The sequence below is a fragment of the Triticum aestivum genome, chromosome 7A, assembly GCF_018294505.1.
Source record: "Triticum aestivum cultivar Chinese Spring chromosome 7A, IWGSC CS RefSeq v2.1, whole genome shotgun sequence".
NCBI classification, from domain to species: domain Eukaryota; kingdom Viridiplantae; phylum Streptophyta; class Magnoliopsida; order Poales; family Poaceae; genus Triticum; species Triticum aestivum.
In genome coordinates, this window is record NC_057812.1 from 381451692 (window position 1) to 381476744 (window position 25053).

The 25053-nt window shown below is 45.1% G+C and overlaps 1 pseudogene; it reads right to left on the reverse strand.

Annotated features, from left to right (window-relative positions):
* Positions 1-7457: 7457 nt before the first annotated feature.
* LOC123153352 (putative HVA22-like protein g) lies at positions 7458-9222 on the reverse strand (annotated as a pseudogene).
* Between the last annotated feature and the right edge of the window lie 15831 nt (positions 9223-25053).

Sequence of the window (25053 nt, forward strand, 5' to 3'; positions counted from 1 at the left end):
GCGAAGCCCGACGCCTCTCGCCGTCTTAGCTTCGACCCCGACCAGATGCCCCCGAGGAGCTCCCCGAGCGAGCTCGCCTGCAGCCCCTGCATTCCTCACGGCCTCTGCAGCCTGTCGGCCCCTTCTCCGCCTCACCGTCATTTTGCTGCAGGAGTCGAGATGTTGCCTCCTTCAGTTCGTCGGTCGCCGTTGCGGCCTCAACCTCCATGGATGGCCTCCTGTACATCCAACGGGAGGAGATCTGCTGCGTTGACGGGATCGGTGCCGCTCCAGGCCACTCCAGGCTTCTCCAGGACGCCTTGTTTGCTCTTTTGTTCGGCCACAAGTGCATCGACCATCATACAGAGCACCAGGGGCACTGGTTGCTTTTGGTTGCGGGTGCTTCGTTTGTTGCTTCATGGAAACGTCGGCAAGTACCACGACTTTGCCTCTTGTTTGACAAGTACCGCACCGAACGCCAAGTACCATGACCCGCAAGACCGAGAACACCAAGTACCCCTTCGAGCTATCAAGACCGCAAGCGCCAAGTAAAACGACGACCCTTGAAGACTTCGGATTTGACAAGTCCGATGACGCTCTTGTACAACTACGTTGCCGAGACCGGGACCGGCAAGACTGACGACGCGGAAACGCTAAGTACCCCTACACACGAAGACGCCTAAGACCGTTTTGGGATTCATCAAGTACCTCTACCAATGACTTGAACACATACGAAAATGTCTTCCACTACCGTCGCCGAGATCGCGAGTACCTCTACCGACGACCTCGGAACGTGTACGACGACCATTGTCGAAGACCCGTACTTCTACCGCTTCCTGAACATGTAACGCGACTTCCAGGACGGCTGTGAACGACTACTTCCCTTGACGAACTCGATACGCTTCGAAAACGCACGCTTCAAAGGTATAACCGCTGGAACGACGCCCGTGGACCGCATGCATGTGATGTGTTGTATGAGTTGCACCCTATGTTTGCACCGTGTCCGAGTTGTCACTTGCTCGGTCCTCCTCGTTTGCCGCTAACCCCTGGGAACCCGGTAACAGGGAGCACCCCACCGTTTATCGCATGACCCGCTCCCATCACACTTTCTTTTGCACCGACGTCTCAATGAGTTGTCGGAACCGGAACATTGCCGTGGCACCGTTTCGTTATCGTCGCCGTGGCACCCCTTTTGTTTCCACTACAATGACAAAATGCTTCATAATGCTCTTATCAACTCTTAATAAAAAATGCTTAAACTTGCACATGTCATCCGCATCACAATAACAACTTTTAAATGGTTTAAATTGTTGTTTGCATTAATTTGCTAAATGCATATGGGGTTTTAATAGAATTGTTGTTTGGCGTTCTGGCCTCAATTAAACTTGCCTAAATGGATAATTTGTTTATGCTTTTCCTCTTGCCATGTTTAACAACATTTAATACTGTTGGGTACCTAAACGAGAGAGGACTAAACAATTGATGTGGTGTTTCGTCAATATGCAACGGAGTTGCATATTGAGCTCCACTTAATTTGTAGTTTTGTTTGTGCACTTTGCCATGCCATGCCGCATTAAACCGGACATGCATCATACTTGATTGTGCATTGTGCCATGTTTATGTGATGGTTGTCTACTATGTTGTTTGCTTCTTTCCGGTGTTGCTTCTTCGGGTTAGTTCCGTTAACATCGCATTTGTGAGGATCCGTTCGACTACGTCCGTTTGTTTTCTTCAGGGACTCGTTCTTCTTCCTTGCGGGATCTCAGGCAAGATGACCATACCCACGAAATCACTTCTATCTTTGCTTGCTAGTTCCTTGCTCTATTGCTATGCCGCGATACCTACCACTTGCTATATCATGCCTCCTATATTGCCATGTCAAGCCTCTAACCCACCTTTTCCTAGCAAACCGTTGTTTGGCTATGTTACCGCTTTGCTCAGCCCCTCTTATAGCGTTGTTAGTTGCAGGTAAAGGTTGGAGCTTGTTCCATGTTTGGAACATGGATATTTTGTTGGGATATTACAATATCTCTTATTTAATTAATGCATCTATATACTTGGTAAAGGGTGGAAGGCTCGGCCTTATGCCTGGTGTTTTGTTCCACTCTTGCCGCCCTAGTTTCCGTCATATCGGTGTTATGTTCCCGGATTTTGCGTTCCTTGCACGGTTGGGTTATAATGCAAACCCCTTGATAGTTCGCCTTGAATAAAACTCCTCCAGCATGGCCCAACATTGGTTTTACCATTCGCCACCTAGCCTTTTCTTTCCCTTGAGTTGGCCGGCTCATGGGTCATCTTTATTTTAGCCCCCCTGGCTAGTGCTTCTCTAAGTGTTGGTCCGAACTGAGCTGCCTGCGGGGCCACCTCGGGGAAACTTGAGGGTTGGTTTTACTTGTAGCTAGTCTCATCTGAGTGTGCCCTGAGAACAAGATATGTGCAGCTCCTATCAGGATTTGTCGGCACATTCGAGCGGCTTTACTGGAGTTGTTTTACCACTATCGAGGATGTCTTGTAACCGGGATGCCGAGTTTGATCGGATTGTCTTGGGAGAAGGAACATCCTTCGTTGACCGTGAGAGCTTGTGATGGGCTAAGTTGGGACACCCCTGCAGGGATTGATCTTTCTAAAGCCGTGCCCGCGGTTATGGGCAGATGGGAATTTGTTAATGTATGGTTGTAGAAAACCTGAAGTTGATCTTAATTAAAATACATCAACCGCGTGTGTAGCCGTGATGGTCTCTGCTCGGCGGAGTCCGGGAAGTGAACACGGTGTTGGAGTTATGTTTGACGTAGGTTGTTCTAGGATCATTTCTTGATCATAGTTTTCTCGAATGTGCTTTGCCTTCTCTTCTCGCTCTCATTTGCATATGTTAGCCACCATACATGCTAGTCGCTTGCTGCAACTCCACCATCCTACCTTTACCCTTCCTATAAGCTTAAATAGTCTTAATTGCGAGGGTATGAGATTGCTGAGTCCCCGTGACTCACATATACTTCCAAAACCAGTTTGCAGGTGCCGTTGAACCGTTCAGGTGACGCAACCAAGCTCAAGGAGGAGCCCGATGAAGATCTCGTTCATTGTGTTGTTTCGTTTCAATTGATCAGTAGTGGAGCACAGTTGGGACGATCGGGGATCTGTGTAGCATTTGGGGTAGTCTTCTTTTATTTTGGTTTCGTAGTCGGACCTTGATTGTATCTGCATGATGTAATGCTTTATTCATGTAATTGTGTGAAGTGGTGATTGTAAGCCAACTATGTATCTCTTTCCCTTATGTATTACATGGGTTGTGTGAAGATTACCTCACTTGCGACATTGCTTACAATGCGGTTATGCCTCTAAGTCGTGCTTCGACACGTGGGAGATATAGCCGCATCGTGGGTGTTACAAGTTGGTATCAGAGCCTTCCCCGACTTAGGAGCCCCCTGCTTGGTCGAATCATTGGCGTTGTTGAGTCTAGAAAAATGTTTTGAGTCATTTAGGATTATATATATCGGAGAGTAGGATTCTTTTTACTCCTCAGTCCCTTCGTCGCTCTGGTGAGGCATCCTGACGTAGAGTTTTGACTTTTCTCTTCTCAAATTTCACAAAAAACATTTAGGATCACGCTGGTATCTTGGAATCGTCCCGATGGTTTTGTGACAAGAACATTGTTCTTGGTGCCTCCTCTCATTTAGGGGTTGTGGCAGTGTCCCGGGGAGTTGAGCTCTGAGATGTTGTCATCACAATTTTATCGTTGCAATTCTGGAATACCTGAGCTTGCCGACATCGAAAATCTCTTTTATGCAGTTGTTGGTGAGATAACCTCGACGCCACCCAGTACTGGGGCGGGAGTTCGGGAGTATTGCCATAACTCGTATAACGGATGCTTTTTGAAGGTTGAGGTAAATGATTTCCGAAGGTTTCTTGGTTATGTGTTGAAGGATGGATAGAGCTGGATGTAGGATTTGTTAGTTTTGGGTGAGATATTATGCTTCCCCTGTATCCCCAACACCTGATTGCATAACCGGAAAATTTCAGGAGTTTATAAGTGGGAATTCAAGTAGCTCTTAGGATATCTTTCCGACAGAGGTATGATATGAAATTGGGGTTCGACGTCTAGTGGTCCGCCTATTCACAGTTGGTTTTACAGTGGTCTCGTTGTGTCTTAAAGAGTCCTTGGCTATGCCGACTCGGGGACGCTTCGTATGTCATGTGCACCGCCTTGTACATGATGGTGTTGTACGATCGAGCCCGTGTAGGCCCCACCATGAAAACTTCAGACGAAATCTCAATCATATGTTTGTTCTGGCTTATTCTGCAACCCAATCCTTGTTTTGTTTTGAGTTGTGGTATTCGAGTTGCTTCGAAGTCTAATGTTGATTCCATACCTTCCCTAAGTGGTGTTCTCATACTCCGATGTGAACACTAATCCTTCATGATAATCGAGATTGCCATGTCAATCCTTTTTCAACCGGCGTCTCTCTCTTCAAGTGGATCCGATCTTTTCAACATCCTTTAGATCAATTATCAGTTCTTCTCAATGTTGTTTGTTTCATTCGTCCCAAGCTGCCTTTGTTTTTCCCACCCACCCACCCTTTTTCTTCAAGGACTAAGATTTCTTATTCAAGTATCCATTTTATTCATGTGAAGCCTCTCCATTTCTTTAACATCAATGTTCTTATCCGGTGATTCTCAGGAAGATTCTAACGGAGCCTCAAGTTCATTGTTATTCGTTATTTTCCTTCTCCGGTGGATTCAATTCAAGTCTTTTCTTTTGCCAATGCCTTCTCATACCGGTGCACCTCATAATATTTCACTTCTCGCTATTCATTTGTTCTGGAGTGCTAAAGATATCTCAAGGCTCGTCTTTTCATTCAAGATCAGTTCAACCTATTTCGAGGTTGTTATCTCATTCAAGCCATTTAATTCCACCGGTGCAACCTCTCTTTTAAACCATTTCAACGGTGTTTCTTTTGAGTGGGCCCTAACCCACATGTCTTTTCCCAGGATCTTACCTGACTCTTCTAATTTTACCGGAGTTATTCTTAAATTTTTTAAAGTCTGACGTAAGAATGAATTATCATCTATCAAATGTCTTTCTCCAAGATCTTTCAAAATTCTTATCACCGTTGGCTCAACCTTTATATTTGTTATTCCGGAGTATCTCAACAATTCATGGTGGTGTTTCTCGTCGTCATTCTTGGATTTTGAAGACCGAAGAAGATTTTTCCTCTAAATCTTGCTCCTTTCTCTTCAAGAGTCATGGCTCTAGCTTCGTGACATCCTCTCATAATTGGTTTTGATTGTGAGAATTCTTTTCACCCACCCGGAGAATTTCATGAGTTGTTTTCAATTTATTTCCTCCGAAGGCCATCTTTTCTAATATTATTCATTCTCAGCTTTCAGCTATCATTCTCCAAATCTTACTGGTGCTTCATTCAAATATTCTCTAATCGGTCCGTGATCTATTCGTGTCACTTGTATCTAAATTCTCTCAAACATCTTCGTTCTTTTGCTAATTTCTTCTCGGTGCTTCGATATCTTTCCTTTCATCGTTCCCGATTCTTACGGTGGTTTTCTCAAGAATTCTCTTCCTTGGTTATCATATCAATTTATTCGTTTTTTCAAATCCTAACGGTGGTTTGTGGAAGACATTCTCAAATTTATGTTATATCTCTCTTAATCTTTTCTACGAGAATAAGTAATATGTCAAATCCGTTGATTGTCATCAATTTAATTGGTGAAGGATAAGCATAATGTAATTCTTATTCTTGTTTCATCCAAGTGATTAATTCCTTATTTCGGCGGTTCATCAAAAATTCTTGTTTCCATTTGTTCATCTTTCTTTTCCCGGAGTTACAAGTTCTCTCAATTATCTCGTCACAAAGATCCATCTAAATCATTACAAGGATTCACCTTGTGTTTTCAACTTCTCTTTCCTTTCGTATGATCATCCTTTTATTACTGGAGTTCTTCATGGAGGCTCTACATGATGGTTTCATCAAGGATTTAATTTCCTTCTCGAAGTATTCATCAACATTCTTTTCAGAGGAGCTCAAGCATTCTTTATCTTACAATCCATAGTGGAATTGTGTCTCCCTTATCTTTTTATGTGGTAATATATCATTCTTCAAGAATGAGATTTGTAAACCCATCAATCTCTTCGTTGGAGTTATCTTGGGTCATATTTCACCTGAAGCTTTCCCTAAGGATTGTTACTTTTATGGTGCTTATATATGAACCAAGTTCTATATTTATCCTCCCGGTGAAATAAGTTCTCGTATCCTTGTTGATATCAATCCAATCTATCGTTTCCGTCAGTGGCAGAATTTCAACTCAGTTTTGAGAGGTTTTCCATAAGCCCACAACAAGCTTACTCTTTTCGTTGTTGGTTTTCCAACAACTCCGTTCGTCCATTCTCCTAGGGATGACTTTTCAAGCTCAATTGTGGCACAACTTGGCATTTTCTTCCCCATTCTTTTATTTCTATTATCTATCTTCTATTTATTCCTTCCGGAGGCGTTGTGTTGTTGCTCTCTTCAACCCATCTTCTTGTTTTGTTAGGATCATGTTCTTTCCTTGGTTTATCCATTTAACCGGAGTGTTGTGTCCCTTTGCTCAAGCTTTTTCATTTTATCAAGTATTTCATCTCTTTCCAATCGGAGTGCTGTTCGAATTTGTTCTTCCTTGTTCCTTTTCCTAACGGAGTGCTTTCAACTTCGTTCTTTCTCGTTGCATTCTTTCTTTCAATTTGTTCAACCTCTCAAGGCTCGTGGTTTCATTCGTTTGTCAAAGAAGCAACTTAGCTTTACCTCTTCTCTATCTCTTCCGTTTTCCCTCTGGTGCCATTCTAGATCTCGGGACGAGATCCTCTCATAGTGGTGGAGTGTTGTAGCGCCTCGAGACCGATGTGCCAGGTGTCCTCCAGTTATTCGCTGTTGTTGCCTTGTCATTGCTTGCGTGTCATGCATCTCATAACATCACTACTAGGGAAAAGGCTACTAGCAGCGCGGGTAAAATGGCTACTAGTAGCGCGGGTACTCGCGCTACTAGTATCGCGCTACAGCTAAAAATTAGTAGTAGCGTGGGTGAAACCCGTGCTACTACTAACTTTATTAGTAGCAGCGAGGGTTCAATCCACGCTACTGCTATTATGAACTGCGCTACTACTAATGAAATAGTAGTAGCGTGTCTCTAGTCCCAACGCTACTAGTATCCTAAATACTAGTAGCGCGCCATTTTAACCCCACGCCACTACTAACTTATTAGGAATTAAAAAAAAATCAACCAAATTCATTCTATCACACAGTTGTCGTATATTCTCCAGTTCCTCATTGTAGCAGCAACTCATGTATAATTTCATTCTATTGCACAGTTACATAAGCAACTACATTCCTCCTTGTAGCAGCAACTCATGTATAATTCCATTCTATGTCACAGTTACATAAGCAACTACCTACGTAAGTTGTTATGGCCCGATCCGAAAATTGGACCACTCATCAATGTGCGCCGCCTGCCCGGCCTGATCTCGCGGCCTGCAACTGCGACGAAACACATTGGATAGCCTCGAAGAGCCACACCTGACTAACGGCAGCCTCTGCCTTGAGTTGCGACACAGTCACGTCCTCACTCTGGCCCTCAGCTCCAACTGGACCGGTCGATGTCATCCTTGTGCCTCACCACCAGCGGACGGAGGAAGCCATCGTACACGTGCCATGCTCCCCGCACTCTGAAACCCAAACATCATTAAGATTCAGATTCAGAATTGGCCACATATCGAATCAAATATATTTGAATGTTGATCATCTCTCGGGCTCGGGGTGTCTGGTCGACTGCTTACCCGTGTGCTAGGGTGACAGAGGTAGAGAACGAGCAGCAGCTTCGCTTCTCTGTACGTCGGCAGCCACGACACCGTCCAGTCCACGAACCTCTCGATGACCGTCAACGTCGCTACCAGAACCCTGCAACATTACAAACAAAGGTTCAGAAACTTCAGATTCTTTAGAAGAATGGCACGAAAAAACAATGCGGTAAATGTAGATGCCAATGTGCAACTTTTTTTCCAGAGATTCTTATTTAAGTCGTAATGCACAATTGAAGCTATAAGCTATTTCCTAGTAGTGAAAAGTGTAGAGAATAGTTATATAAGAACGCATATAGATTTGACAAGTGCATAGAAAAACATAAAGCCCAAAAGAAACACAGAATCAGGCAAATCGTGCAACCACATAATCAGGTTAACTTCTATTTACTCACAAATTAAATGACATCAAAATCAACATACTGGCATTGGTCCTCGACACAATGGGTGCGAAAGAGGCTGACTAAGATCATAAAAAAAATATAAGAAGGACCAAGACAATCATATTTCAGTCCAAACATACACGAGGACATATCATAAGGCACATACAAAGTAGCAATGAATAGATAAGACATGCTGGATCGGTTTTCCTCAGTTAAATGTAGTAATTGTTATGGAAGCAGTCATAGTGTACATTTTACACTAAAGCAATCATTTCTTTCAGCTTGAAACAGAGACACCAAAAAAGGAGGAAGTATCAGGCACACATTTACCTTGTCAGAAATTAGATACTCGGCATGCAAGCAATATGAATAATTTCCTTATCAATGCCAAGTTCCTGCCCACCAAACTGGTTGCATGGGAAAGAAAAGATCTCAAAACCTGTAGTCCCATAAAATTGTTAGCATAACATATCATAACTCAAAATCAAGGACTAATCATATGCAGATAGATCATCCCCTAGTCCTTGTACTTCTCGTAAGTTCCATGTAACAAAATGCAATTGGTTAGAATCGAACCAAAACCACACGTGTTGCACAGAAAGAATGTATCTGCAGAAATGGGGTAAAACTGTAGGTCTTGATTCCTTTTCAAAATTTTAGAAAGGTACTCCAACAATTTGCATCAAAATGGAGTACTTACTTTGCTTAAGAGGAAAGGAGACCCCTATTTCATGCTTAATATTCACAGCCCATGGCTCCATGGCCAGGAGAGAACCTGAAGCTACCCTTGTGTGTGTGCGCGTGCTCCAAGTGCAAACAAGTGCAAGCTACCAAATTTTAATTAACTGAAAAGCTCAAACAAGAGTAGTGCACTACTCTACTCCAGGAACTCCAGGAAATTGACAGGGGTAGCAAGTTAATAGGAAATTGACAGTAGGGCTACTACAGGAACTCCAGAAACTTGACAGTAAACTTGCACATTCTTTACTTTAAGTGATGTACTCCTAAATCAGCTTGCATCAGCTACTGCAATACTTTAACGAGTACAAATACTAAATTTTGAGACAGTACAAATCTTACTGAATTTCAGAGCTCAAGTACAGTACAAATCTTAGTAATTTTGAGACAGTACAAATTTCAGAGTTCAAATACTCCATCCATTAACTTCAGAGATCAGAGTACAGTACAAATCTTACTGAATTTCAGAGGTGGACTTCTTAGATTTTGAGACAGTACACATCTTACTGAATTTTACTCCTAATACATCCACTAACTAATCCTACTCCATCCAGCCTCACTAACGCATCCACTAACTAATCCTACTCCATCCAGCCTCACTAACGCATCCACTAACTAATCCTACTCCATCATCCATCCAGCCTCTGGAGTACAGTCAAGCTGAAGTACAAGAAGAATCCATTCATTAGAGCAAGCTCAAGCATCAACAAACCTCACGGCGTCGGCGTCATCATGGTCGGAGAAGTCCAGCTCATGGCGGCGTCCAGATGAGGCTCCAGCTCCTCATCACGGCGACGTCCAGATGCGGCTCCAACTACACCCGCGCGGGCTCCATCTCCTCACGCCGCCGGCTCCAGTCCCACGCCGACGTCGATGCCGCGGGGGAGGAGGCCGCGGTGCAGTGGCATGCCGTAGCGGAGGAGGAGCTGGCGCCGCGGCGGGTGGGCACGTGCGCGGGGGAGGGGGCGGGGTAGGGCAGCGACGCGAGACGGGGAGCGGCGAGCGCGCGGCCGCTGGCGTGGCGCACGCGGCGGGGGCATGGGGGCGGACGGACGGAGAAGAGGAGGTGGAAGGGAGGCCGGCGACGAGTGGGTTGGGAGAGGAGAGGAGGTTGGGGATCTGGATCGGGTTGCGTGGTTTTTTTTAGACAGACAGGGGGTGGGTGGTGTGGGACGGTTGGTGGGGTGGGAGTGTGGATCGGGCCGGGGTGGACACGCTTAGTAGTAGCGTGGGGGTTTTACCTGCGCTACTACTACTTACTTAGTAGTAGCGCCGGTTTTATACCCCTCGCTACTACTATAGCCTATCCGAGGGCATTGTTGGAGACCATTTAGTAGCAGCGCGGGTTTATACCCCTCGCTACTATTGTCAACTTAGCAGTAGCGCGGTTTTTACACCCCTCGCTACTACTAATTAGCAGTAGCGCCCATTTTTAAACCACACTACTGATAAACTTCTGTGTATAAGGTTTTCCCTAGTAGTGCATGTCATCATGTGCATTTCATTTGCATACATGTTCGTCTCGACGAGTACATCATTTCATCTCATTGCATCATTTTCATTTGAGCTCATCTTGATGCCCGAAATGCTGTTGGAAGAGGGCTATGTGATGAATATGTCAGATCTATTTCAGCAAATGGCCTTTTGTCATTTTTCCCATGATTAATGTGTGCATGCTATGACCCTGAGCTCTACATGTGTTTTAATGTATGCCATGCCATCTTTACAGGGGTGTATGCCATGTATTTTTTGTGATCTTTGTGGTGACTAGCACAAGCATGCAAAGTAGCGTAATCGTTGATGCTGATTTCAGGGACTTCGAATTTCACAAAGTCCTTGTCCTGATTTTGTTGTTATGCCATATGTTCATGTTGTTTCCTAGTGATCCATGCCTCTTTTGAGGATGATCAGTAAGGATGTTTTGTTAATATTGTGGTGATCTATCCATCCATGTCTTTGTTTGCAATTATGGAGCACCCTAGCTTGAGTTAATCGAGCTCTACGTTTGCTATAAAATGTTCCTAGTAGATTGTTAACTTGTTTAGCGATTTTGCCAAGGTTGTTGCTATTGATCCGTGCATGCTATGTTGTTGTTCTTGCCATGTCTAGTTTCTATGCCATGTCTTCTTGATGGGTGTATGCTTAGTTTGTCATTCCATGCTCTGTAGTGAGTGCATCGAGCTCGTAAACATGCCTACTTGTTAATCTGTGTTGCATGCTCCAGTTTTTCACTAAGTCTGAATCTGTTTATGTTTTTGCTATGTTCACATGCTTACAATTGTATTCTCTGATCCCTTTTGGCTCAAGGTCACTAAGGGACTTTTGTTATATGCTTTGAGTAGCTTCATGCCATGCCTTGATTTGCCATGATATGTTCCTGTAGCATGTAATTTTCATGCTCTAAAGATTGCTTCCTGATGATAAATTCCTGACTTGTTATTTCACTAACTCTGTAACCTGTTATCGTTTGCACTATTTCCATGCTTGTTCGAACCTGTTAGTGAGTGAATTAGCCGTAGCTCAGTGTTCATCTTTTGTCAAGCATCATGAGTGGATCCCTGCCATGTATTTTGTTGCCATGTTTGAGTGCTGTAGCATATTTATCTTGATGCATTTAGATGTCTACTTGCTGTTTATCGCAGACCGGTGCCATATTTGTTTTTGCTTGCCATTTCCAAACCGTGCATCCAATTCCGGTGATCTTTATATCGATTTCAACCAAAATCAACTCACCTTTCCAGTGGAACTCTTCGTTTTCCAAGTTGAGGCCAGGTCCAATCATTCCTTTCCAAATCATGCATATGCATCACATACCGCATCCCGCATATCATGCCATGTTCATGTGTTGGTTGTTTACCATGTTGTGTGCTTCTTTCCGGTGTTGCTTCTTCGGGTTGGTTCCAATAACGTCGCGTTTGTGAGGACCCGTTCGACTACGTCCATTTGTCTTCTTCATGGACTAGTTCTTCTTCCTTGCGGGATCTCATGCAAGATGACCATACCCTCGAAATCACTTCTATCTTTGCTTGCTTAGTTGCTCGCTCTTTTGCTATGCCTATACTGCGATACCTACCACTTGCTTATCATGCCTCCCATATTGGTGAGCCAAGTCTCTAACCCACCTTGTCCTAGCAAACCGTTGTTTGGCTATGTTACCGCTTTGCTCAGTCCCTCTTATAGCGTTGTTAGTTGCAGGTGAAGATTGGAGCTTGTTCCATGTTTGGAACATGGATATTTTGTTGGGATATTACAATATCTCTTATTTAATCAATGCATCTATATACTTGGTAAAGGGTGGAAGGCTCGGCCTTATGCCTGGTGTTTTGTTCCACTCTTACCACCCTAGTTTCCGTCATATCGGTGTTATGTTCCCGGATTTTGCGTTCCTTACACGGTTGGGTTATAATGGGAACCCCTTGACAGTTCGCCTTGAATAAAACTCCTCCATCATGGCCCAACGTTGGTTTTACCATTCGCCACCTAGCCTTTTCTTTCCCTTGAGTCGGCCGGCTCAAGGGTCATCTTTATTTTAACCCCCCCGGGCTAGTGCTTCTCTAAGTGTTGGTCCGAACTAAGCTGCCTGCGGGGCCACCTCGGGGAAACTTGAGGGTTGGTTTTACTCGTAGCTAGTATCATATGAGTGTGCCCTAAGAATGAGATATGTGCAGCTCCTATCGGGATTTGTCGGCACATTCGGGCGGCTTTGCTAGACTTGGTTTACCATTGTCGAGGATGTCTTGTAACCGGGATGCCGAGTCTGATCGGATTGTCTTGGGAGAAGGAATATCCTTCGTTGACCATGAGAGCTTGTGATGGGCTAAGTTGGGACACCCCTGCAGGGATTGATCTTTCTAAAGCCGTGCCCGCGGTTATGGGCAGATGGGAATTTGTTAATGTCCGGTTGTAGAAAACCTAAAGTTGATCTTAATTAAAATACATCAACCGCGTGTGTAGCCATGATGGTCTCTTCTCGGCGGAGTCCGGGAAGTGAACACGGTGTTGGAGTTATGTTTGACGTAGGTTGTTCTAGGATCACTTCTTGATCATAGTTTTGTCGAACGTGCTTTGCCTTCTCTTCTCGCTCTCATTTGCATATGTTAGCCACCATATATGCTAGTCGCTTGCTGCAGCTCCACCATCATACCTTTACCCTTCCTATAAGCTTAAATAGTCTTGATCGCGCGGGTGTGAGATTGCTTGCTGTAGCTCCACCAGATACTTCCAAAACCAGTTTGCAGGTGCCGTTGAACTGTTGAGGTGGCGCAACCAAGCTCAAGGAGGAGCCCGATGAAGATCTCGTTCATTATGTTGTTTCGTTTCAGTTGATTAGTAGTGGAGCCTAGTTGGGACGATCGGGGATCTGTGTAGCATTTGGGGCAGTCTTCTTTTATTTTGGTTCCGTAGTTGGACCTTGATTGTATCTGGATGATGTAATGCTTTATTCATGTAATTGTGTGAAGTGGCGATCGTAAGCCAACTATGTATCTCTTTCCCTTATGTATTACATGGGTTGTGTGAAGATTACCTCACTTGCGACATTGCTTACAATGCGGTTATGCCTCTGAGTCGTGCTTCGACACGTGGGAGATATAGCCGCATCATGGGCGTTACAGTCTACCACATATGCCATGCCGACGTTGAGTGCCAGGATTTTAAGGACTTCCTCCAGAGCAACCTAGTCAAATTCGTTACTGTAGACTTTGGTAACGACAAAGAAGTCCTGCGTCGGATAGGCCTCGTTGTAGGCAACACCTTCGACCTCCAGAAGAATCGGCTGGTGTCCTCTCATCAGCCTTCAATGCTGACCCTGGCAGGAGCCATGGTTCATCCTTCGTATGGTAAACTGGAGAAACCTCCATACACGTTTCATCGTCATGCATGGCAGCGTAATGTACTAGATATAGACCACATCCACTACGCTGCAATGGATGGCTACCTTTGCTTCAATATCTACAAGGGTTGGATGAAGAGCAACAACCAAGTGTGCGGTTCAAGCAAAGAAGTATTGGCCAAGAGGAAGAGGGACAAGGACGAAGTTGAGGACGTGGACGAGGACTTCGAGTAAGGTGGCAGTGTCGTTGCTCATGGTGGTTCTAATGAAGTGTCTACCGGAATAGTTGCAAAGTTTAATTTCAGGTGTGCTTAATTTAATTTGAGGGGTGTGTTGTGCTGAGCCCCCAGCAGAACTATGTTATGTTTCTTCTTGTTACTTTAACTCTTTAGTACGTACATACTAGTATTTCTTACATTTCATCTTTTACTTGGTATAGTACTACCACTCGTTTCTTCACATTATATACGTACAATATATATGGCCAACATCATATAGCCAGCAGTTTAGTTGTCAAAGAATTTCAGGGTGCTTAGTTTTGTCAAAGAATTCCAGGTTGCTTAGAGGGTGCTTGGATCCAAGGGACTTATTTTAGTCTGACTAAATATAGTCTCTTTAAGAGGCTAAAGTTCCAAGCACCCCTGACTAAAGAGGGGCTAAAACTAGTCTTGAGACTAAATTTTTTTAGTCAGGGGTACCCCTACTAAAATGTGGATTAGTCCTCTCTCTACTCATTTAACTCCTCTCCTTTAACACATGTGAGTTCTGGATTGGAGGGTTTGGAGGATAGTAAATGCTCATTAACTTGATTTTAGCCTTTTTAGTATTTGGATCCAAGCATGGGTGAGGCTAGCATGTTTTAGTCCCACTACTTTTAGTCATGGGACTAAAACGTATCCAAGCACCCTCTTAGTTTTATTTGAGGGGTGGGTTATGCTGGACACCATTATTGTGACTAGCCTTTTTAATAGTACTATATGCATAATTTGGCGACGAGCGCTCTCTATATGTACCACCTTTTTTTAATTTCAAGTTTTGCTCCATGGCGCAATCCATCGATACTACTGATGTACAAAAGTATACATTTTTTAAAAGGCTAGAGGGCGGGGCAGTCTAGCTTGGTCGGTTTCACGAGAGGCGGGGGCCTTTGTGATTTGACGGCTCATTACTGCTGGAAGGCGGGGCCTTGTGATTTGACTACTCGTATAAATGCACTGACGACCTGAACGAGGAGGAGCAAAGAACCATGCGGTATACTCAAGTTTTCCACTGGAGTAGTACTGCGACGGAGGAGCACGAAACACGGCAGCCCAATGCCATATGGAGATAAAAAATGATCTAATTTGCTAGTCATCTCATTGTTAGCATTGTTCTATTCATTCCCTAAAAAACCATTATTCTATTCATGCCTCGCAGAGAATGTGACACATGCGGCGAAACACCCGAAGCAAAAGATGAAACATAGGAGCAAAAGAAGAAGGAAGATTATCACCCCAAATGATCTAATTCGCCGCGGAGTCGTAACTGCTTCTTCATCGCCTCCACGACCTCCATTTCCTTGCGCGTCTCCTCCGCCATCTTCTTCATTCTGTCCATGACGCGGGATTTCTCGACGCGAGCCTTCATCATCTGTTCCATGGCCGCATTACGTACCTTGACAGCAGCCAGGTGCTCGATGCGGAGCTTCGCCAACTCCTCCTTCTGTTCCATGACGAGGGCCTGCAGCATCTTCATCGAGGAACTACTATTCTCATGCAGCTTCTTCCAGTCGGCGTTCTTCTCCTTCAACAGGTCGATCTCGTGGCAGAGCTTCGCCTTGTCCTCCTGAAGTCGCAGGATTTCGCCGGTCGCCTTCTTCTCCGAGGCAATGCTCTTCTTCAGCAGCATCACCAAGCCGGTGGTCAACCCCCCCTGCTGATTGAGCTCAGCGGGCATGCCATCGAGGTTCTCCTTCAGCAACTTCCATCAAGCCTTGGATGAACTCCTTCTACTTATTGAGGTGCTTATTGAGCTGATCGGGCATGCCGTCGAGGGATAACGACTCCAGCTCCGCCGGCTCGGCATGTTCGCCTCCGCGGCTAGGGCGCTCCTGGGAGCCATCGCCTGCCCGTGAGAGATCTTTTGAGGTCTCTGCGTGGCGGCGAGCCCTCTCTTTTTTTCCCGCAGCCTTGGTTGCCGCTCCCTTGTTACGAGTAGTTCTCGACCTAGAGCTTTGCTCACCGGCCATGGCCACGACGGACGAAGAAGAAGCACTTATGAGGAGGAAAGGTAGAGTAATTTTTGGTTAGGTAGTTCCCCTTTTTATAACCTAAGTACTAGCACTAGTACTAATACCTGCATAGTGGGAACACGTTCAAGTTTGGTACGTACTAGTAGGTGTGAGCAGGATTTCGAATGTGATGGGAACAAGGAAAAGATTAATTGATGGTTTTGGTTTCGAGGCCCGAAACGGCTCCCGCTGAGTTTAGCGGAACATAAATTTCAAGTACTACACTGCTCAAATGCGTAAATATTATGTTACTGTCAAAAATTGGCACAAAATACGAAGGAGACCAATGGAAGTACTGCTAGCAACCCACGATTTAACTACTCGCATGCGTGCAGTGGAGTAAAAATGTCTTTCTTCCTCCCTCACGTCCACTCAATTTGCATGCGCTATATTAATTGACCATCAATGAAGTGAACGACTTTACACGTGTAAAATTATCACATGGGGTGGATCTTGGTACAAAATTGCGTCCGCCCGTGTACCCGCGTGTGCATGCGTGGGAATGAGTGTGTGCGTGGCGTGCGTGCACATCTTCGCTTCGTGCATGTACCACCAGTATGTCTCAGGGAGGACAAGTACATTCTCCTGGAACCAGAAGCACGTCACTGTGATCAATCCATGCAAGGAGGTCGCGACAACGCCTCCACATGTGCCACATGGCTTCTTGAACTGTAAGAGAGACACTGTGTAGCATGCCATTGGTATTCTAATTTACGTGTTTTGCACATACTGAAAGTACTAGTAAGGTACACGTGCATTGCACGCATCAGATTTTGCAACCAAATTACGAATAAATACCACACTATAGCATGTAAGCTCTGAGTCATATATTCCTAATGTAGCCCTTCATTTAATTCTTATAGTTCATCTCATTCAAAATCAATTAGTTTTTATAAAAAGCTAAGAATGCGGGAATAGGAAAAACATGGGATTATAGTGGAATGTCGTCTTGAATCCTACAGGATTGTACGAGTGTTTGATTGTGCATAGAAAAAACATAGAATTCTTTCAAAGAGGTTTGAGTGGATGGGATGTTTCCTATGAAATCTAGTGCAAATGAATCATATGGAAAAATTCCTATGGTTTACAATCCTACGAATCAAATAACCAAGATAGGAAAAATTCCTAATGATTAGAATCCTCCAAAATTACTTTGAGAATCCTTTGAATCAAATAAGCCCTTAATCTATTTTATGATTCATGGAATTGTGCGTTGTAAAGCATAAAGTAAAAAACAAATAATGGCAATTCAACTAGAAAAAAAGTTTGGGCAGTTATGATATGGAAGATTCTACAACAAAAGAGAACCACTATTGTTTTGAGGTTTGTGCATTATGATTAAGTTCAACCATGGAGTCTGCTAGATTGTACATGTGGCAAAATCCGGTGGGGGCTAAAAGATGGTGCGAGGGGCCGAGTGGAGGGAGACTATGAAGGAATGCACAAGTGCGGGATCGATATTTAGAGAGAGGGGGCGAACACGTGCGCTGTTGCGTGCTGTGGCGGAGCCATGAAAAATAAATGAGCTAGGGGGCCAAGCATTGCTAATCCTTTACGAGGAGGGTCAATTCATGAACTTAAACCATTTTTAGTAGCAATTGTCTAATGATCACATTCATATTAGCCTCGATATATAGTGATGTTAGGGGGGGAGGGGCAGGGCCCTTACTGCCTCCTGTCACTACAAAAAAATACACTTCCGTGATGATACGTGTTTGTCACAGTAGGTCGCTTTTTTGTCATGCATGTACATCCATGACAAATTTATGACATAATCAAGATAGTCATCCTGTGCTGTCGTAGAAGTGTTCCATGACATTACCAAAATTATCATCACGGAAGTGTGCACTTCCATGACGATAAATAGCGCGTCACAGAAGTGCTTTCGTCAAGGGTGACCGACACGTGGCATCCACCGTAACGGAACGCCGTTAAGCTATCGGGTCGGGTTTTGGATCCGATAACCCGTTAACAGCCCCGACCAATGGGAAATTTCCACGTGTAAAATTCTTATTGGCCGGACAAAACACGTGTCAGCTCGTCAGTGGGTCACATAGGCGCCTATGATACGTCGACACATGGCATGGCCCAACAGAGGCCCATTCCTATGAAATGGCCTGCCCGTTTGACTTGGTCAAAAGGTGGCGGGCCGGCCCATGGAAAGCCTGTTAACGGCCTGTTCGCATATAGCCCATTTACAGCCCGCTAACCCAAGGCCCGTTACGCCCTATCCAAATTAGGCCCAGTAGCGTCATCTAGGCCATCCAATATGATTCCAGCCTGTTTTCACTTCTTGCCCATGTATGGCCCATGACGTCTTTCGGCCCATATGAGGCCCTATGTAACTCTTGGCCTATTAACGGCCCGTGGTGAAACTGGCCCGTAATGAACAGTGTATCACTTTACACCCATTAACGGCCCGTGGTGAAACTGGCCCGTAATGAACAGTGTATCACTTTATACCCATTAATGGCCCGTTATTCTGTTGGGCCGTTTCCAACCCATGTTATCTTTTGGCCTTCTCAGAGCCCATTTATTCTTGGGCTCATTTCCAGCATTCGTTTACTTATGGACCGTTACTGTCATTTTCTGCTTGTGGGCCAAATTCAGCCCGTGGTTAGTCGGCCCGTTTGTGGTCCGTTAATATGTTGGGACGTTTTCATAGCGTCATCGAATACGGCCTATTAACGATGGCCCGTTACGGTCGGCCCATGAATGGACGATTCCAACTCTAGCCCGTTTACGACCATAATGCGGCCTGTTATTGGCCCATGTTTGGCCAATCGATCATACGGCCCGTATAAGGCCCATTGATGATATGGCCCATAGAAGGCCCATTGTTTCTACGGCCCGTAGAAGGCCTACTGTTTCTATGGCCCGTAGAAGGCCCACTATTTCTACGGCCCGTAGGAGGCCCGGTGTCACTACAGTAAATATTAGCCCATGGTTATTGTGGCCTAGTTTTAAAAAATAGTTTATTGCAGCCACTAGTTAACCGCGGAAAAAGAACTGCAATGACTACAAGTAAACAAATAAACAAGACAACAAGGAAATAAATAAGCAAGCAACTAACGCTAGGCTATCACGGGTATTACACATATTACATCCACTGGGAACAAAGCAGCATATCATATACACTGGCCGTCAAAATTGGCCACCAGTGCAAATAAACGCGGCAACAAAACAAGAGCATAACTGAAACAACTTCAGAAGAGCTCAAGAAACGTTATCCTGGGTATCCACCATGCTGGCAATAAGCTTAGCAAGCTGATTAGCTTTGTCCTGTTTGGTGCTAAAATCCTCCAACGCTTGCTGTTGCACCAGAAAGTATGCATCTGAATGCTCCAGGGACTTCCGCAGTCCTTCCGCTTCTTGTCGCAGCGCAGCTGATCGATGTCTTTCAGCTTGTAGTTGAGACTCAAGAAACCAAACTGATTCAGACAGTGAGTTTGAATAGCTTGTGCAAGCGGTAGAGGCCAGTAACTCCAACACTAAACCAAGACAGGATGTGTCACTATCCTGAACCTTATCTGCATTACTTCCTTTACCGTTGCTTAATAAGGCACTCTTCCCCAATATTCTGTCAGCATTCTAAAAGAAGAAACAAGCAGACACATAACAAGTTTAGCATGTACTAGTATATGAAACTCATTTCGGTGAACCAGTTCATTAGTAAGGTGGACAGGATTAAACTACCAAGTCTTCTATTGCCAAGTACTAGTACATAATAAAAGCATCAAACAAACATATATATATGTCCTACGGTAGCAATGGAATCTTAAATTAGAACAGTTGTTCTTTAGGTTTAGGCACTTATTCTACATGAATAGAGTATAGTAAGACACAAGAATATAATACTTTAAAATAGAAAATGAGCCCATAGACCTTACCACATTCTTGGTTTGGGACCAGTACAGAACAAGGCATTCCCAGTCATCGTCCAGTAAATGTCTCTCAGGAGAACGTAAGGAAATTTGATGAGTTTCTTTGCCGGTGAAGTACGTTTTCTTCAGGTAATTCCGATACTGCCACCAAGCATTCTTGAAGATAGCAGAGGTATTAGCACATGTTACCTCATCCTGAGTTTCCAAATCAGTCCTTCTCTATAGAGAAAAATGGGAAAATTTGTTGTATTATAACCATCATGGAGGTAGGATGTATGAGACGAAGCAAAGTAATTGCCATGAATAACATTACTTACACATAACTCCTGGACAAACACCTGCAACTGGCATTTTCCTTCATCTTCAGTATAATATTTCCAAGATGGGAAGATACGCACATACGATTTAACAACATCAAATGCGATAGATGCTAAACTACGACTAGCTGGTTGTGCTTCCTCCACAGGAATAAGCATACCAACTGGTGGAGTTGGGGTTTGCCGTGATAGAACTGGCCCTTTGGGCACTGGGGCTGCCTTACTAACTGCTCTTGTTTGGGAGCTCTGTGGTGGAGATGGTGCTGTGTCAACAGGACTGGGTTACTATCGGGTGGGGTTGGGGTTAGATTGGGTGAAGCTGGTTCTCTTCCCATCGTAGTAGGGGTACAATCTGCGAGAGTTTGGGTTATGTGTGGTAGGTCTAGTTCTTGTGCATGTACAACCGGGGTGCTATCTCCACCAAGGGGTAGCACTGTTTTATTTGAAGACCATGTTTTTAGTCCGCTAGATACTGGCATTACCCGCTCCAATTCAAATGGCTGATAAACTGGAAACATAGTTGAATGTACAGACATTGTATGAGAGACAAATGCAATAGATAGTGTGGAAAAAAGAGGGCATGAAATAGTTGACATGTATATTGTTTAACTAAAACGGATAGCATGACATAATTTCACATATATGATGTCTATCTAAACTGGATAGCATAGCATAACATAATTCAAAGATATGATGAATAACTAAACAGGATCGCATGACATAAATTCTTCAAATATCCGAATTCGCTTTTTATAATGAAGTATATATGATCTGTATTCGTCTTTTACACACACACAACTCTCTTATCTTTGTAGCTAGCGCCAACTTTCTCTTGTGCATGCACACGCCCGCATCCCTCTCACCCTCCCTCAGCATTCTCTAGCTCCATCGCGCAAATTCGTCTTTTCACTTTAGGTCGTTCACCCACGGTGTGTGTAGGCCCCCCAGCTCCTTCTTTACGGCACACATCGATCGATATGCCTCTCTAGCCAGGTGTGCCTAGCACAAACACAAGCTTCCCCTCTTCTCTTGTCACCGTCCATGCCTCACTCCCACCACTCTTTTCATCGTTCTCGTACTCGCACACTCCTCCCCCTCGATATAGTATGCCTCTCGTACCACCTCTTACATGCATCCCTCTCTCTCTATCCTTCTCCTCATGCCTCATTTGCTTCTAACACACACATGCATGTATACCGATCGATCTCCCAACATATACCTAGATCGACTTTAACTACCCCCCCATCGATCGACGTATCTCACAAGTTATGTCTCTCCTTTATCTTACAAAGGGCGATTGATCTTCCTATGTAGTTACGTCTGCTTACCACAGCCACATCGTCCCCCCTCATCATTCGTGCATGCCTCCTGACCCGTTTCTCACACACACGTGCACAGACAACAAGCAGCCATCTCCTCTCTTATTGATATTGCGGGCGTGCCCTCCATTTGTCTAGCAAGCCTATCCCACCATTGGTTAGAAGCAACTCCACTACACCCCCTCCAACACTCTAGCTCTGTCTCTCTCCCAACCTTATTCATCTCCTGCACATATGCATGGATGCCGATCGATCTCCCTTAATACATGAGGCAGATCGATCTCCTTAATACATGAGGTAGGCCTCTCTCCTCCTCCACACATATACCAGCCATTGTACCTCTATAGTTAATTGGGCCTCCCTCTTCCCCCACCACACACCGATAGTCGAGCGCTGCAGGTAGGTATCCATGCCACAGAGACAAACTGCACATGTCCCATCTCACGTTCCAGTAGGTCAGCCACTCTATATCTTTGACGTGGGCACACACAAGTTCGATGGCACTCTTTATCGATCACGCGCGCGCACACACACACACACATCATCCCTCTCTTCGATTCTATGGGACACCTCAAGCCGATGATACCTCCACTCTCTTCTCGTGGATCGCCCCCTCTATATATATGTTATATCCAGGACTCTATTTCACACACATTGCATATGTTAAATTTTTTGATTGACCCCCCCCCCATAAAAAAACTCTCAAGAACCCACACACTATATCTCTCCAGGTTTGTATCTCTCTCACACAACCCCGCGTAGGTGGTGTATGTATACAAGAAGAGAATAGGTGCACCGTGCACGTACTCACGCTTCGTGCCCAGCCACACCCGTGCGGGTACACAGTGGAGCTCATTTCTCCGCAGAAGCTGAATTTGTTTTTGAAACATCAAGTAGCCAGAGACTCGAAAACTTTTTTGCCCATTAGTGACTTGTCAGGGCGGTGGATTTTAGTTTGTACGATAATGCTGCATCCACCTAAAGTAACGAAAGTTCTTATGTAAACTTCCTAGTAATTCCCTCTTCGTAGGTGCAGCATTACTCCTAACATTTGTAATATCAGTTTGAAACTTGTAATATTGCCGTGTCCTATTCCTGCGTTTTCAAAATCCTGCGAATCAAACAGGTCCTGAGTTGGTGATGATGTTGTGCCTCCCATCTTTCACCAATAGCCGTCAGATCTAGATCTGACGCATACAAACCAAGCTTCTCCATTTTTGCAAAAAGATGCCCGCACTTGTTCCCTATTTACAAACAACTCCTTGTCTGTCACAACCAGCCTCATCTCCTCCCCACCACATCTAGGAGTAGAAGGCCGTGGAAAAATCAGGCGCGATGGCCTCTGCCGGAGCCGTCCACCCCCAATCTTGGTGTTCCGTGCAATGCATAGGCATCTACACACGGGAAATTATGTCGAACAGGGCTAGTTGTAAGTAGGCTAGCTCTATAGCCATGATGATAGTGACTGCAGACGGTGAGGCTGACTATGGTATGCCGAGCATGGCGCCTATACTCAGGTGTCATCTCCGGCGCAGGGTCTTGTCACTTCACTGTGAGGAGCAGCACGTAATAATTTGACCAACGGATAGTACAGTGCTAGTACTCCTACTACTACATTGGTAGTACTACTACTAGTACTAGTAGCACCACCGTCTAGATTTAGGACTACTACCACGTCCATCTGGATTTTAGTATTTGACTAGCAATATCTAGTAATGCATGTCACCAAAAATGTACTACTCCCTTTGTAAATAAATACATGGTGTTTTATTCCTATCGACGAGAGAACTTAATGTGTTTTGCTACTCCTAACTAGAGTACTAATAGGATTACATGCAATGAACTAAACACTGCATGTCATGTTTGGTAGTCTCAAGTCATTGAAAGCATGCACGGCCCACATCTCTCATTGGTTGATATGTCACGAAATAAGAAACAAGGAGGGAGTTAATGCACTGTGCCTAAGTATTTTGGGATTATTTGGTTTTCGTAAGGTGTCTTACACAACATTTTTGTTTACATGCATTAACATTTAATAGTTAAATCAAAGGTCAAAACTTGGCGCAAAATGCAAAAGGGACCAATAAACCAGTAAACATCAAACTTCTCTCGTTTGGCCCCAACTAGAGGTCCGGTGAGATGACTATACTGCACCGGCACAGAGGGGGATGCAGCTTCATTGACTTACGGCAACTGCCTTTGGGTGAATGACACGTGGCCCCAGGGGGTGGCTGGCCCACCTATCATACAGCCAAAGGCAGGTGCAGTAGAGGGCCGAGGAGTAGTACGAAATCCTACGCACCTACGCACGCTAACTAAGGGCTGAGTGATCACTCGAATCGCAAGATCAGTTGACTAGAAGCTATGCTAGACCCATGGAGGCAATGAGCGCGAGCATCAGCCAGCTGTGCCAGATGGTCCACGGCGCCGGCCTGCGGCCCGGCACCGAGGAACGTCTCCAGGTAGTATTGCTTGAGGCCGCCAGGGCGAGGGGCCGCTTGGACGACAGCTTCGTCTCCTTGTTCGACGAGGTCCTCGTCGGTTTCCTCAACAAGTTCACTGTCGTCAAGAAACTTGCGGACGACTTTGACGTAAGCCTCCAGCCGACGCGCCCAGGCTCTGCGATGCCCGCCACCCTCAACGGCCACTATGGTAACAACCTCTTCGACGCACTGGTGGCCCCGCGACTGCCCACTGTCGCGCCGAAGAATGTCCACCTCGAGGTCGCGCTCGCCGCGCAGGGCCTGGCGCAGCAAGAGACCATCGACATAATCACCCACGTCTACGTGCAAATCATCCACAAGGACTACTACATGTAAGAGGAGGACGATAGGACGCTGGCCTTCTTGGAGCGCAGGGCAACCTTGGGCGGCACTGTTCAGAAGCACGTTGAGCTCGCCGCCAACGCCGCTGCTCCTCACACGTCGGTTGGTGACCTGGCGCACTAGGGCGTGAGGATGTCGTTGAACGTTGATGGATCCGTATGTATTTTTATCTTTCCGTCAAATCCATGTAGTAGTATATGATACTACAGTAATTATCTTACCTTTTGCATCAACTTCATAATTTTCGTACATACTCCATGCATGAACGGCGCCAGAATCAAACTTCTCATTACTCTAGGGAAAATCATTATTTTCTATCTATCGGTCACGCCATGGAGCAGAACCAAATTTTACAAGTTACGAGTTCAAAAGGAAAAGGCTGTCGTGTTCGCGTCGCACCCCCACACGGTTGGTCCGGCACGCCGCTCAAGCGGGAATGCGTGCGGTGTTGCATTTTCACTTACAAGTGGGACCGCAGTTGAGCAAACCGACTATCGGCAAACCCCCACCCCGCCCACCGTGAGATGGCTGAGAAAATAGGAGGGAGAAGAGATGGATGTAGCATGGACTCCAAGAAAATTGGTGTCAGATGGGACTCGTGTGGGTGGCGTGTGCCGTACTGCTAGACGTGAATGCTAGTTATGGCCCATGCCACGCCACTATATCGA